Here is a 12,735-nt window from a genome sequence, read left to right on the forward strand (position 1 = left end):
CCCTAGGGGCTCTCAACTTGGGAATGTGGGTTGGCGACCACGGGGCCCTTAGCTGAGTCCTGGCATTGCTTCCACTTGTGTCATGCTCCTCACTTTCATCTATCCTGTCCAGCTTCCCTTGGTCAACTCTTGTTCTTTTCTGACCCCAATCGTATTAGAGCATTTGAGTTCTAGGGAGTCTTTCATTTTCATGATCTTTGTTGCCCTTATCTTTCTTTGTCTGGTACTTCATATTTTGAAGTGTCAGATCCCTTCTTTTTTTTTTTACTTCCCCCCACCCTCTATCTCGCTCTCCGTCTCTCTCTCCCCCCTGTAGGTGGGGAATGCAGGCGAAGAGTATACCCATGGTATCCCCTGCCTGTCGTTAGAGGTGACTAAAAGGGGCGACCAAGGGATGATGACATTAGAATCATGAGATTACTTGTGATTAGTACCATTACCTGCTGAAGACCATGGGCTGATGTTACTTGCGAATAGTACCACCTTGCGAGAAAAACCCTGGGTCTACTTTATATAGGAGCAGTATCATTATGTGAGGAACACTATGGTCGGAGTGTTGCTTGTGATAGAGATCATCATATGTTCCACTGGTCGGTTCCACTGTGTTCAGAATGGGTCTGTGTTACCTATGAGTAGTACCACTTTATGAGAAACACCACGGGTCTACGTTGCCTGTGGTTAGTACTACTATGTAAGAAACATCACGGGTTTGGCTGGGAGTAGTGTTGTTATGTGATGAACACCATGGGTTTGTGTTGCCTGTGGGCGTTACCATAATGTGTGATACACCGTGGGTCTGCATTGCCTATGATTAGTACCACTATTTGAACAACACCATCAGTATACATGGCCTGTTAGTAGTTCCCCTAGGTGAGGAATACCACAGGAATACTGGTGCCCATGATTAGTCCTACTATGTTAGGAGGACCATGGCTTTGTGTTGCTTGTGAGTGATGTCCTTATGTGCGAAACACCATGGTTTTGTGCTAGCTGTAAGTGGTACCATTGTGTGTGACATACCATGGGTCTACATTAGCTGTGATTACTACCACCATGCGAGAAACACCATGAGTCTACATTACCTGTGATTAGTACCACTGTAGGAGGAGCACCATGGTTCTGCTTTACTAGTGATTAGTACCATTGTGAGGGGCCGGTGACCTGGATTTTGGATCCCCTTAGATATGAATTATCCCAGTAATCAAGACATTGTGAATTTGATCCACTGATTGTTTTTTATTTCATGATCATTTTCTCATCACCATTCATTTTAGATTCTAGTCAGTGGATACGTTTTGAAAATTTAATTTGCATTTAGTTACACCTCCTACCATTAGCGGCCGATGACCTAGCTGTTGGCCCCTTTCATCATAAAACTTCTCCTCTACTAACACAACAAGTAGAAAGTACATGTGCATACGCGTGAAGGTCGAAGCATTGACGTCTGACTGAGCCTTGCTGCTAGTGACATCAGCTGCTTCGGAGATATACCTGAATAATTACGCAGTTACTGCATCGACTGGGTTGGTACAAAAATAGTTCGCTTTCGTATTGAAATCCTTCTCACTTCCAATATTCAGTTAAAAGTTCATTCTTAACCTGAACTGCTCCTTTAACGTTTGAAGTGCTGAGTTACCAATGTATAGTTTGCTGAGATTTTTCATTTGTTTGTAAAAATAATTTTTGAAACCATAATTTTTTACTTATGAGAAGGGTGATAGGCTTAAAAATACCAAGAAACATTGGGTCTTCATTAATCTAAATGCAAAGGCAATGGCCTACACTGTTTTTTGAATTTATTTTTGAGTTTATTTTGTAGATCTAGACGAAGCATATGACAGGGTACCGAGGGAAAATATGTTTGCCGTACAGGGGGACTATGGGATTAAGGGTAGGTTGATAAAATCAGTCAGAAACATTTATGTTGACAGTTGGGCTGCAGTGAGAATTTATGGTAGAATGAGTTCTTGGAAATACAACTCAATCAATCAATACTCAATCAATCGATCAATACTGATCTGCATTTAGGGCAGTCGCCCAGGTGGCAGATTCCCTATCTGTTGTTTTCCTAGCCTTTTCCTAAATGATTTCAAAGAAATTGGAAATTTTTTTAACATCTTCCTTGGTAAGTTATTCCAATCCCTAACTCCCCTTCCTATAAATGAATATTTTGCCCCAGTTTGTCCTCTTGAATTCCAACTTTATCTTCATATTGTGATCTTTCCTACTTTTATAAACGCCACTCAAACTTATTCGTCTACTAATGTCATTCCACGCCATCTCTCTGCTGACAGCTCGGAACATACCACTTAGTCGAGCAGCTCTCCTTCAGAGTGCTTAGAGGGGTACTCTTTCACCTGTATTGTTCATAGTTTACATGGATCATCTGTTGAAAGTTATAAAGTGGCAGGGAGGGATTCAGTTAAGTGGAAATGTAGTAAGCAGTCTGGTCTATGCTGACGACTTGGTCTTAATGCCAGATTGTGCCGAAAGCTTGCAGTCTAATATCTTAGAACTTGAAAATAGATACAGTGAGTATGGTATGAAAATTAGCCTTTCAAAGACTTAACTGATGTTAATTAGTAAGAAATCTAAGAGAATTGAATGCCAGATTGGTGATATAAAGCTGGAACAGGTGGATAATTTCAAGTACTTAGGATGTGTGTTCTCCCAGGATGGTAATATAATAAGTGAGATTGAATCAAGGTGCAGTAAAGCTAATGCAGTGAGCTTGCAGTTGGGATCAACAGTATTCTGTAAGAAGGAAGTCAGCTTCCAGACGAAACTATCTTTACATCGGTCTGTTTTCAGACCAACTTTGCTTTACAGAAGCGAAAGCTGGGTGGACTCAGGATATCTTATTCATAAGTTAGAAGTAACAGACATGAAAGTAGCGAGAATGATTGCTGGTACAAACGGGTAGGATCAATGGCAGGAGGGCACTCGGAATGAGGAGATTAAGGCTAAGTTACGAATGAACTCGATGGATGAAGCTGTACGCATAAACTGGCTTCAGTGGTTGTGTCATGTGAGGCAAATGGAGGCAGATAGGTTACCTAGGAGAATAATGGACTCTCTTATGGAGGGTAAGAGAAGTAGAGGGAGACCAAGATGACTATGTTTAGACTCTGTTTCTAACGATTTAAAGATAAGAGGTATAGAACTAAATGAGGCCACAACACTAGTTGCAAATAGAGGATTGTGGTGATTTTTAGTAAATTCACAGAGGCTTGCAGACTGAACGCTGAAAGGCATAACAGTCTCTGATGATGTATGATTTATGTATGTAGTTAAAATGTAATCTTTTGTTTCCCTGCCTAGGTTATGTTTGTACAAGCAATAAAGGGCCCAACGTAAAATTATTTCCAAAAATCTGTGAACTAAAACATGTTGCTACTCATTTAGAAATAGTGAATTTCACATTCAACAAATTTTATGACTGATTGATCGCAAATCACAATGTAGCCTGAAGAACTTGGTTGTTATTCCTCCATCTTTATTTACATGTGACAGACATCCACAAAAATCTCTATTTTTAACTTCTGGAAGCTGAAGTCAAAGCCCAAGTAACACAGTATAATTCCTAAGAGATGACAGAACATGCTGAAAATTGACTTGGCCCTCGAGAATGAACAGGAAAAATAAAAAAATTTAGTTCTCACGCACAGTCTATAGACGGGCTTAGCACCTGCGGACCAGCTGCTTCAGCTTATCTATAGACTGGTTTAACACTCAACAGGTTAAAAGCATCTTACTTCTTGAAAGTGGAAGGTATCTATCAAAGATATTTCTTTTCAGTCACTTGCCATTTGAATATGTTCAGTAGTAGAATTGATTTCTTCTTGTTTGTTGTTTGTTTTGATGAAGCTTCCTTATTCACATTTATACTCGTTTGTGAACATTTCAGGGATCCAAATACATTAGTGTCCAAAAGTTAAGCATAATCACTAAACGAGGCCATACCGCCTGATAGAAATGTCAGGCGGATTGCTGAACAAATGGAAGCTAACTCACACACCATATGTCGCACAACTTGTCCAAAAAAACAGTGTCAGAAACGTTCTGATAGCTAAGGTACACCTTTGACAACAACTAACAAAACTTGGCAATGTCTTCCACAACAAAATATGCTGTTGAGAGGGTGTATGGTTACCCCTAACGGCCACACATGCTTCGCAGCAACGTGGCATGCTCTCTATCAGATGGTCCAAGAGCTCTTGTGGCAGTCAATCCCATTCCTCTGAAAGGGCAGTGCAAAGGTCTTGAAGGGTCATTGGTGGAGGCTGACAGGATGCAATTCGCCTCCCTGATGCATCCCAGGCATGTTCTGTAGTATTCAGATCTGCAGACCTTGCTGGCCAGTTTATGCGATGAATGTCTTCTCCAGCCTGAAATTCATCCACCAGAGCAGCACAGTGCAATCGGGCATTATCGTCCATTAAGAGGAAGTCTGGACCAACCGCACCTCTGAAGAGTCAAACATGTGGTCTCAGTACCTCATCCCTTATCTCCGAGCGTTAACAGTGTTCCTTGAACCACCTATGAAGATGTGCAGGTTCGTACGGCCATTCAGCACGATGCCACTCCACACCATGATGCACCATCACCATACTGGTCCCGTTCCACGATGTTCCTGTGGTTGTATCGGCTACCCGGTTCTCTCCAGATTAATGTGCGACGGGAATCGTTCTGCAAACTGAAGCGGGATTCATCTGTGAAGAGCACATGCCTCCATTCATTCATGGTCCAGTTTCGATGTTGACAGCTTCACTGTAAACAGCTTCACTATCTCTGTGCTGGAGGGAGCAGGACGCACACCGCTGGACGTCCGGCAAACAGCCATGCTGTTCTGAGCCTCCGGTACACAGTTTGCCGGAAAACGGCAACCCCTGAGACGGCTGCAAACTCCGCCGACAATTGTCTTGCAGGTGTACTCCGATTTCGTCGGATGGTTAAGGCCAGTTATCGGTTCTGCTGTGGGGTGGTTACCCTTGGTCGACCTGGTACTGGCCTATGACTAATATCTCCTGTGTCTCAAAATCATCTCCAAAGCCTGGAAATGACACTTTGTGGCACATTCAAGGATACGGCGACTTCGGTCTGTGTCTGGCCTGCTTCCAGACGACTGAGTATTCTACCCTGCAAAACGGGGTCCAGATGGCATCGTTGTATCATTATGGTGTCACATTCACGCTATAACAGGGCAAACATGACTGAGGGAATATGGGGCGTAGGCACTGGCTGTGTTTACCTTGCAGTTACGCTGCTAGTCAAGGCAGGGAGCACTCCTTTCCTGTACAGAGCGAACGCGTAAGGTTGGTAGGTGCATATGTCGTGCGATTTGCGGTCTATTTCCTTTTGCCCTGCTTACTTGTAACTTATGGACACTAGTGTATAATAGAGTTCAGGAAAGTTCATGTAATTTGCAGGTTATAAATTTCATTTTTTGTCCGTATTGAAGATCTACTTGTGATACAAATTCTTATAATTTTGTTAATTACCACCTATTCAGTACAATAAAAACGTAATAAAAACTTACATATTTATTAAGTTGGAGCGAAACATGTACCATATCAACAACTTAATAAATATGTAAGTTTTTATTTCATTTTTATTGTATTGAATAGGTGGTAATTAACAAAATTATAAGAATTTGTATCACAAGTTCATGTAATGTAAAGAGAATTCGAAACTGTGCTAGTATATGAGGACAAATCAAAATTATAAGCTTAAAAGTAATAGAAATTCTAAATGTCATGTCTCGGTTCTGTCCATTGACAGTACTGGTACAAAGGCTTTAACATATATCCTAAGGTAGCAGCACCATGCAGGCAAGTAAACACTGTCAAAGTACCCGTTTAACAACGGCTGTCCCATTGCATATTTACCCAAAAGAAGGACAGCAATCTGTTATTTGGTTTACGAGTAGTGAAGGTATGAAAGCTATTGAAATACATGCCAGTGTTCAGTCCGATACTACTCGTGCAACAGTTTCGACCATCCAAGACTTGCAATTTGAGTGCCTTCCACATCAACCATATTCACCAGACCTTGCCCCTAGTGATTACCATGTTGGGGCCACTCAAGGAGGCACTGGGAGGAAAGACATTCCATTTGGATGAAGATGAACAATGAAGGCGGTGCATGAGTAGCTATGCCTCTTGTGCACACATGAGCACACTTCATACAAATATCTGTAGTCACCCTGAAATTCCAGATGTTTGGGGGAATATTTAATTTTCGCAACCACATTGTACTTGAAATACACTTTAGACTTATTACATTTTGTTTACTTAGTACATGCTGAAGAGATGTTAAGTACAGAACAAAAATTGCCAACTGGACACCAGTGGGATCTGAACCCACAAACTTCTGATTTTGCATCAGTTGCTCTACCTTTTGAGCTCAAATTGTATTGCATTCAGAAGTCCTGTATTTGCTCCTATGCTCATCTTTAAATCTTGTCCCTAAAAGATAGAGTAATTTCTTTTCAAAAGTCAGCCTTTCCCTGCAATGCAACACTACATTTTTTTAATTAAGCTGGTTTAACAAGGTTTCACAGAACTTTAATTATTTCCAGTCATATCATGTAAAAGATGATATGTATGGGAAAACGTGTGCTTCAAGAGTGAAGCTAAATCATACTTGCTTAACAGTATTAGCCATAGAAAAAATTATAGGTTTTGATGCAACAATTTCAGAAGCTAATTCTATTTCCTATTCATACCCAGATTTCCTTTTTGAATCAAATGTTCCCCATTATCAGCTGATTTCTCTGTCATCTGTTAAGTTATCACCCCTTGTGGTTCTTCAGGCTTTATCCATAGATCTCTTCCCTTTCTATTCTCTCTCTTCACACTTGAGCATTGATATTTTACATTACCATTACATCCTTATCTTGTAAATACCATATGTCCTTGTGTATTGTTTCCCTTCGTGTATTAGACCCCTCCTGACTTTTTGAGATAGAGAAAAGAATAAAGCTCGCATATGAGTTCACCCAACATAATTTGTCAGAGAAGAACAACGATTTTGCTTCATAGCAGGTACAGACTGTACTGCAGCTTCTATGATATCACACAAATAGGTGTATAGTTTGTCTGTCTGACCTGCGCAATGCAAGCACACATCAAAGTCATTCGGTACGTCTGGGTTTTTTAGTTAAGAATGTCCACCTCCGCAGCATAAAGTTTAACGTAATTAGCTGCTCAGGGCCCAAATTCAATTCCCGGGAAATTTAAGAATGGCAGGAAGGTGGGTAGAGACAGAAGCTGAAGTTCAGAAGAAACTTAATGAATGGAACAACACATTCGAAAATTTTGGACTGAAGATGAGCAAAACAAAGACAGTGGAAATGACCATCAGCAGCGAAGGAACAATCTCAAATATATTTCTGGAAGGAGCAAAAATTGAATCAGCTTCCCACTTCAAGTACCTCGAAAGCACAATCTCGAAAGACAACAGTGTTAGGCAGGAAATACTCAGCAGGACACAAAAAGCATCGAACTTCTACAGTCAAGTCAGAAATCTTCTGTAGGACTGCAAAATACCACAAAAAGTGAAAACAATCATGTACCACACTTTCTTCGTACCAATCCTGTACCCTACTAAACAAAGACTTCAGTAGAATCCAAGCAACTGAAATGAGATTCATTAGAACCATGAACCAAACTACCAGAAAGGACAAGATCAGAAAGGAAGTGAATAGGAAAGTAGCTGGTATTGAGATTCCTATTACCAGTGTCATAAAGAAACGCAGACTTCAATGGTATGGGCACATAATGAGAATGAACAGGGAAAGATCTGCCAGAAAATATTTTGACCTTAATCTCGTAGGAAGAAGACCACAGGGAAGACCAAGAAAACGTGGATAGAGACTGTAAGATCAGATGTGGAGGAGAGAGGATACAAATGGGAGGATGTGCTGGAACAGAAGATGTATGAAGACAGAAGGAGATGGTGAGCGCTTGTACACCACACCCGGGAAATTGGAGTTAGGAAATTATGATGATGAGGAGGAGGAGGAGGAGGAGGAGGAGGAGGAGGATGAGGAAGGTGTGTATGCGGTAAAATATTGCATAGAGCTCATGTCCATAAGGTGTGCCTGAAAAGAGCTGCAACACCTTGGGATGAGGACACAAGTTTACTTTCATTAAGAAATATTCATGGATGTTGCTATTAATAAAGTAGGCGAGATCATTAAGACTGTGATCGTTTTCTATCTCTTAACTCTGGCCAATACAGGTAACTCTTGGAGAATTAGGTTTAAAATGTGATAAAAGCAATCCAATCATAACAATATTGTTAAAAGTGGACAAAAAGGGGTCTAAGGGATCTAATACTCAAGGAAATAGGTTATTTCTCTACTACTTTCAATAACTGCTTTAGGCATTTTTTATTAATTTGCAGTTTGTGAGGCATACACGAAACAAATTTTGTTTCATCCTCCAACTGAATTGTCATTATAAAGATCCTGTAGTATGAAATTTTGAAGTATAAAACACCTCGCCATGTATCTTGAATTTCTTTCCTGTGTGGCTGTATAATAGCCTGTATCTGTTCTTTGTATGCCTTGGTCTCTTTCCTTCCACTCAGTTTCATTAGCAGTGTCCATCCCTTTCATGAATTTGACCAGTTCTTTGGTCTTATTTATCACTATCAGGGTGATAACTGTTCCCCATTTAATGGTGTATCCAAAGATATGTCCATTGCTTATAAGAAGTGCCCTAGCATTTTCAAAGGTATGTTATTTGTATGCGGAACTTCAATTCTTTCATGTGTAGTGCCTGTTTTCAGGTAAATAGGAATTGTACTTTTCAATACTATTTAGGCTTTCATAGCCTGTACAAAAATGACTTTGATCCTCCTGTTTATGTTATTCACTTACCTCTGGAGCTGATTTGTCTTCATTACAATATGCAAAGTGATATTGCATTTCAAGTGATTGTATCTTTTCTAACCTGTGTTGTTATGTTTTAAATTATTGGTTGTATTGTATCTATGTGTGTGGAATTTGTTTTTAATAATTATTAACAATCCTTTCTATTTTGCAAGATGTATAAAATATGAATTATAATAGCTATGTTATTTTGCACTTGAGTATGGTATCTTCTTATTGCAAGATGTATTGTATACTTTTGATTTTTTATTATTATTATTATTATTATTATTATTATTATTATTATTATTATTATTATTATTATTATTATTATTATAATACAGGTAACATCAGTCATGGAATCACTGGAGTCTCCAACATTACATATATACAAGAACCAACATTAAATATACAAATTAATACAAACATTTAGATTGTTTATATACCGTAGTCTACTGCCCTAGCTGTCACTGTCAGAAAGTCGGTAATCTGATCCAAAGTGGGAACAGGCCTTGTCAGATTATAGAGATCTGTAAGATTACTGTTCAATGGAAAAACAGTTATATAAATGAAAGTGTACTTAATTTATTTTTAAAAAACTTAAAAAGTACTGTGTACTGATAAGAGTATTGATGTTAGGTGAAAGAGGAAGATTTTATTTACATTTCTTGTAACTAATCTTCACACATCTGAAGATGTTGCTCACAGGAACGAAACATGTTCTGTAGACGATTTGGTAACTATTCTTTTCTGGTTATTTTTGTTGTTTTTGTTGTTGAGTCATCAGTCCATAGACTGGTTTGACACAGCTCTCCATACCACCCTGTCCTGTGCTTAACATTTTCATTTCTATGTAACTACTACATCTGCTCTAATCTGTTTGTCATATTCATACTTTGAGTCTACAGCTACCGTTCTTATCATCTACACTTCCCTCAAAAACCAACTGAACAAGTCCTGGGTGTCTTAAAATGCGTCCTATCATTCTATCTCTTGTTCTCATCAAATTTAGTCAAATCAATCTCCTCTTACCAAATTAACTTGTATTGAAAGGGTGGATTCCTTCTTTTCTACTACTTAAAATCAATATTATTGTCAATATGGTCTAAAATTGAAATATATTTCTTGTACTGATAAAGAGTACATAGTGAATGAATTAGCCTGAAGAGATTGGTCTCTATCCTGTATCATCATTTATATGATTATTTTTTAATGTTCTTTTATGTTTTTAATTGTTTTGTATTACTCTCCCAATTTGTCCTCTCTTTAGCTGGTTAATCATTTTCTTATTTCCTTTGTAGTTGAGGTTGTTCTTTATTTGTTCATTGTCATTCAGACGTAAGCGTATATTGTTCCATCTTCCATGGCAAGATTTATTTATTTATTATCTTTGCAGCTTTATAGATTTTGTAGGTTTCATTTTTAACATTTAAAAATTTCAATTAATGTTGTATCTTTTCTATAAAATGTTGTAAGGTTTGTCTCTGATGGCAATCTTACAAATAAAAAAAGCTAAAAATAAAATATAAAGACATTAAATGAAGAAAGACTCTTTGTTCAATGAACAAAGTCAATCTTTTACATCAATTGGCCTTTCCTGGAAAATAGAACTGTTAATCTTTTTTATAGAGGATTTTAGAATTTTTTCTTTTGCAATCTTTTTAAAACTAAAACATTGGCTGCTTCTATGTTACTTTCCTCAACCAACATGACACATCTGTTGAATGCACTCACAGCATTGTTATGTCGTGTAGAATGAATTTGTAATGAGGTTTGTTCTTGTTCTTCATCATCAGACAGTGGACATATCTTGGACAATCTCAAAATCAGTTGTCAGCTGACAGTTTTAGTCTTCGTATCCTAGTCATTTACAGCTAGTAATTTACATTACCAACAGATAGTGTTTCAAAATCGTTGGTGCAAATCTCGTCAATCCTCTCTCAGAGCTTCACAATTTCCTCATCGTTTGCAGGATCAAGATTTCCTTCAATCACTTCACCTTCTTTAGATTTATTTTTGTACTGAACTAATAAGGAAGAGCTGGCCACAGCTTGCCCCATGCAGTTACCATCACTGTGTTTAACACACTTTCCTATCCCTAAGCAAGGTTGTAAACATCTTCTTTTATGTTTAGTGCCTTTCAATGACTGAATGATGCTTTGCTCTTTACTTATTACACTATACACTAGGCTTTTTTGTAATGAATTGTAACATTTGTATGACATTCCGATACATAAGATGGAATAAAGGGTCTACATTGGAGGGGGGAGAAACATTACTTTTATTAAATTTTTTGAATTTAAGTTCTTCCTGATCTGAATGTCTGGGGCAGTTACCTAAAACCACCAAAGCTTTCTAAGGCAAATTTTGCATCTTGAGGAACTTTTTAGCTGATGGCACGAACTACTAGTGAAACCACTCATTGAACAAATTCCATGGGCTGGGCTGAGTGGCTCAGATGATTGAGGCGCTGGTCTTCTGACACCAACTTGGCCAGTTTCATCCTGACTCAGTCTGGTGGTATTTAAGATGCTAAAATACACCAGCCTCGTGTCGGTAGATTTACTGACAAGTAAAAAATGCCTGTGGGATAAACTTCACCTCGGCGTCCCCAAAAGGAGTTCGTGGGACGTAAAGCCAATAACAAATTTCATGTCATCCAAGTTTTGCTCTGGTATTTATATTTAAATGGTAGATATTTTACAGTTTTGAACATGCTAGGATTTTTAGATTTGTCTTTTAATAGCAGCTCGAGCTAAGACATTTTTCTGCCAGAAGCACTAGCTTCTGCTTTATGGACGAATGTTTTGTTCAGCAAATGTCTCCAGAACAGTCTGCTTTGATCTGTATTATAAATCTGATCGGGACCTAGATTTAACTGTTCTACAGTTTTTAACATTTTTTTAAAGATTCACCTTCAAAGTCATAAGACAGCTTTTCTCCTGTTGTAGTTAGCAGGCAAGTTCCAAATTGCTTTTTAAAGGGCCAATGACCTAGATGTTAGGCCCCTTTAATCAACAGACATTATCAGCAAGTAACAAACACTTTTTGAATGTATTAAGTTATTCAATGCTTGCGCAAAAATAGTCTTTTTTCATTATCTCTGTATAGAAAAATCTTACTTTTTCTTTGATAAGATCCCCGGAATGGGAGTGTGCTAACTATGCCTAACTTTGGCTTTTATATAAAAGGGTACATTGATATTGGTAATTTCACAAGTGAAAAAGCCTAAAGAGTTTGAACACTTTTAAGTCTTGTTGATATTATCTTCTCAGTAAGTAAAAATAATATAGTTCTTTATGGGAAACTTAATTTTTGATGAGAAAAATGTAGTCTTAACTCTGCTGGCTCGTACGGTTTCCTTTGATGAGGTGTTACTTAACCGACTTGAGTGAGAAATGGAGCCTATCCAATGAAGGGAATAATGTCTGTACAGTTGGAAATTATCTAGACTGTGGCACATTTTGCAAGGAGGCAAGGGAGGTCAGCCCTCCCTACAATATTATAAAATACTTTTATTAGAATTCATCCTGTCAAGTCAGCTGTGTTGTAGTATAACTAGAGATACCTTTTAACAGGACAACTGTGCTCTGTTGAAAAAAGTGATTCATATTGCAAGGGAGACTAGTTCTGCATGCAAATTCTCCTCTTGTTAACATGACAAAAACAAATAGCTAGTAACTGAGGAGGATGAATGAAAGTAGTTTGAGGAGTTCAGTTTGGGAGAATATTATTTGGTCTATGTTACTGCCTGTAGATGTGTAGGCATTATTGTTAGTAATTTAATTTCATGTATACAGTAGAAAGAAAGGCACATGGGGAGGAACATAATAGTATAAACACAATGACAGATCAGT

The 12,735-nt window shown here is 38.3% G+C and overlaps 1 protein-coding gene across 1 annotated transcript in view; it reads left to right on the top strand.

Moving 5' to 3' along the window:
• Ack-like (activated Cdc42 kinase-like) overlaps positions 1-12,735 on the top strand; it is a 182,412-nt gene that overhangs the window by 145,906 nt on the left and 23,771 nt on the right. The gene's annotated exons all lie outside the window — the stretch shown is intronic.

This window comes from Anabrus simplex, chromosome 6 (genome assembly GCF_040414725.1).
Source record: "Anabrus simplex isolate iqAnaSimp1 chromosome 6, ASM4041472v1, whole genome shotgun sequence".
In the NCBI taxonomy this organism is placed as follows: Eukaryota; Metazoa; Arthropoda; class Insecta; order Orthoptera; family Tettigoniidae; genus Anabrus; species Anabrus simplex.